The sequence below is a fragment of the Andrena cerasifolii genome, unplaced genomic scaffold (genome assembly GCF_050908995.1).
Source record: "Andrena cerasifolii isolate SP2316 unplaced genomic scaffold, iyAndCera1_principal scaffold0026, whole genome shotgun sequence".
NCBI lineage: Eukaryota > Metazoa > Arthropoda > Insecta > Hymenoptera > Andrenidae > Andrena > Andrena cerasifolii.
In genome coordinates, this window is record NW_027484919.1 from 80,001 (window position 1) to 85,000 (window position 5,000).

Genomic DNA, 5,000 nt, shown 5'->3' on the forward strand with positions numbered 1-5,000 from the left:
TCCAGGGCCTCGCTGGAGTATTTGCTACTACCACCAAGATCTGCACCGACGGTGGCTCCAGGCAGGCTCACGCCCAGACCCTTCTGCGCACACCGCCGCGACCCTCCTACTCGTCAGGGCTTCATGGAGGACGGTCACCCGCGAGCGGATGGCACGTCCCTCCCCACTTGCCGCTGACGGCGGAGTATAGGCGCGACGCTTCAGCGCCATCCATTTTCAGGGCTAGTTGCTTCGGCAGGTGAGTTGTTACACACTCCTTAGCGGATTCCGACTTCCATGGCCACCGTCCTGCTGTCTTAAGCAACCAACGCCTTTCATGGTATCCCATAAGCGTCGACTTAGGCGCCTTAACTCTGCGTTTGGTTCATCCCACAGCGCCAGTTCTGCTTACCAAAATTGGCCCACTTGGCACTCTGATTCAATATAATCTCGTGGCTTCATGATCCAAGCAAGCCAGAGATCTCACCCATTTAAAGTTTGAGAATAGGTTGAGGTCGTTTCGGCCCCAAGGCCTCTAATCATTCGCTTTACCAGATGAAACTCGCACACGTTCGCGTAGGAACGAGCGAGTGCCAGCTATCCTGAGGGAAACTTCGGAGGGAACCAGCTACTAGATGGTTCGATTAGTCTTTCGCCCCTATACCCAGTTCCGACGATCGATTTGCACGTCAGAATCGCTACGGACCTCCATCAGGGTTTCCCCTGACTTCGTCCTGACCAGGCATAGTTCACCATCTTTCGGGTCCCAACGTGTACGCTCTAGGTGCGCCTCTTCTCGCAATGAGAACGAGACGCCCCGGGAGTGCGAGGCCGCATCGTAACGCGGCCGATCCTCCCTCGGTCGACGCAAAGGTCGACCTTCACTTTCATTCCGCCTTTAGGTTTCTTTCTCCCAATGACTCGCGCACATGTTAGACTCCTTGGTCCGTGTTTCAAGACGGGTCCTGAGAGTACCCAAAGCAGTAGCGTCGCCGACCGGTAATTCGAAGCTTGGCCAGTCCAAGGACACCGCCTGCTAACAGCTGGCCAGGCCCGGGGACGGCACTAGGTCCGTACCTCCGGGTAAGAACTGACCGGGCTTGCGGCGGGCCTGACGCACACACATTCGAAAATGGATTGGTTGCGGCCCGATACCGTCAGAGTACCGTCGCGCAGCCGGTCGGGCGGCCGAGGGTCTGTCGCGTGCTCTGGGAGCAACGAAACAGGCAACCGCTCGGGCCGTAGACCGACACGCAACGGGTCGCGACGTTCTACTAGGGGAGAAGTGCACGACTACGTGGCCGGAACATTCACCGCCGGTGGTGTACCCTCGCTAATGGACCACGAAAGTCCACCCGGAGTATCGCGCACCGACGGGAGCCAGCCTCGTCGACGATGAATCTCCCCATTCGATCTTTTGGGTTTCTCAGGTTTACCCCTGAACGGTTTCACGTACTCTTGAACTCTCTCTTCAAAGTTCTTTTCAACTTTCCCTCACGGTACTTGTTCGCTATCGGTCTCGTGGTTGTATTTAGCCTTAGATGGAGTTTACCACCCACTTAGGGTTGCACTCTCAAGCAACCCGACTCTATGGAGAGATCCTCCCGAAACGCGTACCGGTCGCTACGGGCCTGGCACCCTCTGCGGGTAAGTGGCCCCATTCAAGATGGACTTGGACGCGGTGCGACGTCACGGGATAAACGGATCCTCCTGAACACTACAATTCCCTGCGGCGGAACCGCGGGATTCAGTGCTGGGCTAATTCCTGTTCGCTCGCCGCTACTAAGGAAATCCTTGTTAGTTTCTTTTCCTCCGCTTAGTAATATGCTTAAATTCAGCGGGTAATCTCGCCTACTCTGAGGTCGTCAATCATTTTATATATTAATTAGGTGCCACCAGAGAAAAAACCTGAGACCGCGAAGCGGAGAGAAGATATTATATTATAAATCGTGCTCCCTCTCTCTCTTTTGGATATTTTACCTCGAGCGGGCATCCCGGCGGGAGTACGGGGGTGTGTGGGCGTAGTGCGTTGACACCGACGACGGGGCCGGGCCGGACGAGAAGCTGGGCTGAAGAATACAAGGAGAAGAAGAAGAATGAAACATACAAAACTTCTTTCTCAGATTCTTTTTCTCTTCCCTTGCTCGCTCGCAGATTCCCATGCGCACCGCGTATACGGCATCACGCCACGCACCATACACATCTTTCCCCGCGTACACATCCCGGCTCACAGCCCGACAACGACAACGACGGATCGATGTGATCGATCTCGCGTTGTATCCAGAGAGGTACCAACGCACGATTCCAGAGAAAACGTACATTTGACTCTCTTTTCTCTTCTGATCGAGAATTAGAGTCCCCCCTTAACATCTCTCTATTTGCGCCACGCCAAAGTGTCTCTTTTTCGTCGCGCATAGTCGATTCGATCCGTGAGACTCCCGCGGAACGACCACCGGTTTTTACTTTAACGTCCGTCCGCTATATTAGCTTTGAGATTCCCGCTATCCCTCACGCCTCGAGCAGCAGAGGGAACCGCGTGGGAAAAATAAGCTTTTCCGTGGACTGGACGACCGGTGAGACGCGCGGTCTCTTATACGATCGACCAACAACGCGACAAAGAAGACATGGGGCGATCGGGGAGACTCGTCCTTCCATTCAGCACGAAGGAGAGTCGTACTACCACCTTTCGCGGCATCAGCGCCTTTCGGTTCGTCAAAGTTCAAATTCGCGCAGCCGCGCCAGCGAGGATTCCGGGGTACAGAAACGTTAAACGACGCGTGCAGCAATCTCTCTCATCGGATGTTTGGCGCAAACACTCATGTGCGTCGACGGAACGTGGCCATAGGGAGAGAATGAATGTACGGCTTGGCGAGGACACGCGCGACGACGGGGAAATACATCGACCCGATCCTGTTGACGCGTGGTTATTTTTATCATCCCGCACAGCGCCGCTACTATTCATGTAATTACACACCCTTGGATCTTCACGGCGTCCCGAAGAACGAGTGTTGTGCCCTCGATGTATCTCGATTGACTTTTTATCACTTGTCAGTCAACGACGACCCTCTGTTTAAAATCCCTGGGGCCTCGTGAACGCGACGATATAGATCGGCGCACATATGCCGCGCACTGCTCTTCTCTTTCTCTATCTATCTCTCGCTCTTTGGTCCTCTTTCTCAGGACAAATTTTTCATTTCAGGCGACGTCGGGAGCACGGTAAAAGATCTCGCGCAGAACGTGAAGGCAAATCTACACCCAACCGGTGCGAGCGGAGAGGCTGCTGTGAGTTCTTTGATCCAGGGAGCGGTGCAGCACACGGGCGGTCGTTGTAAAACAACGACGCAAGACGCCGTGAAAGCACGCACGCGAGTCCGCAAGATGATCATTTTTTTCATCACGTTCGCCTCTCTCTTTTCTCGCACGGGAGGGAGTACACACGCTTCACGGTTCTCACGCGAGCCGTGGCAAACGCCGACGAACGGCCCAACTTTCGCTCGTACGTCGCGTATCTCGCGTCTATCATCGACCCGACTCCGAAACGCGTTACATCTTCGGAAACGCGAGACGGCGAGGATGATACACGTAGGAGAACCGACGCAAGCAGTCTTTTGTATGTGATAACGACCCTCAGCCAGGCGTGGTCCAGGAATTGTATCCGTGGACCGCAATGTGCGTTCGAAATGTCGATGTTCATGTGTCCTGCAGTTCACACGTTGACGCGCAATTAGCTGCGTTCTTCATCGACCCACGAGCCAAGTGATCCACCGTTCAGGGTAATCGTGTTATTAAATATGTTCGTTATATCTATTGTTCTCGGTTCGGATGAAGCCGAGGCCCGTGCGCCTCCAACCAGCGCGCGAAGGAGGTCCGGGCGTCGCCACCGTTGTGAGACGACACTGTGTGTGATTTCTGTCCAGGACGGGAACCGTCGAAACGCGCGCGGAAACACCGCGACACGTCCGACGGCCGAGCGTACTCTATTATTGTATTTCATTTAAAAACCTTCGAGATACACGGGGGTACATGAACCGTAATCGCGTACTCTGGGGGCCATCGCACGCGGCAGCGTCCTCCTTACGCACGCTCTCTATCGTCGCCGTTCCCCGAAAGCGGACGCACGGCCGGCTTCGATCGGTCCAATTGGACTTTCGCTATCGAAGCTTCACAGCCGGTCCTTTTATTTGGCTATCGGGGCGCGATTAAGTGAGCGATACTCGGGGACGCACGTCGACGCGATCGATGTGCGAGCCGCCCTAGGTTACCCGGGGATCCTCTCGGAGGAGAGGGTCTCCCCGTCCACTGGACTTTTCGGAGAGAGCGCGACCAAAACTGAGGAAGCGTAATGCGAGTGGAAGAAGCGTCGTTCGAAAGAGAGGGATAGTAGAAACGTCGCGAAGCCGAGGCTCCGACGGCGGCTCGTTTCTGCCCTCTCTCTCCCGCGCTTTACTTAACCACTCTCGGAGCGCTTGTGGTGTGTTTTCGTCCCTGTCTTGGGTCGCGAGTGACTCCTTTTATTACTCGATTCGAGCCTACACGCTCGCGCAGACAACACGCGCAGACGGTATAATTCGTATATAACGGCACACGCCTCTGATACGAGGTGAACGCGAATCGACGAGGGCGGCGGGCTACCGGAGGACGATCGCAACGACGGGTCTTGTTTTTCCCGATTCAGTTAACGACGACCTCTCTCGAGAAACCTCTCGCGAGCGCACTCGTGATCGCGTTCGTAATATTATCGTCCCGTTCTCAAAGAGGGGGCCGCGCACGTCTGGCGGTCTGGCGGGCTTGGCTCTTTGCGCTTCACCGATGGCATCGGACGGGAGCGTCGCGATGAGAAACCAGGTTCTCCGTCTGTAGCGACCTCCGCGCGTAAGCCGTGCCACGCGGTGTAATATATATATATATATATATATATATATATATATAGGAGAAATGCATTCCCGTTTAGTTTCTGTTTAAATGCATTCGCATTTAGTTTTTTTGGTATCTGTTTATAAATGCGTTCGCATTTATATTAG

The 5,000-nt window shown here is 54.6% G+C and overlaps 1 non-coding gene and 1 pseudogene across 1 annotated transcript; both read right to left on the reverse strand.

The window, feature by feature from the left end:
• LOC143378041 (large subunit ribosomal RNA) overlaps positions 1-1,844 on the reverse strand; it is a 4,907-nt pseudogene extending 3,063 nt beyond the window's left edge.
• Positions 1,845-3,600: 1,756 nt separating this feature from the next.
• Positions 3,601-3,755, reverse strand: LOC143378047 (5.8S ribosomal RNA). The gene has a single exon (XR_013087481.1). It is a non-coding gene; the product is annotated as a 5.8S ribosomal RNA (ribosomal RNA).
• Positions 3,756-5,000: the final 1,245 nt, after the last annotated feature.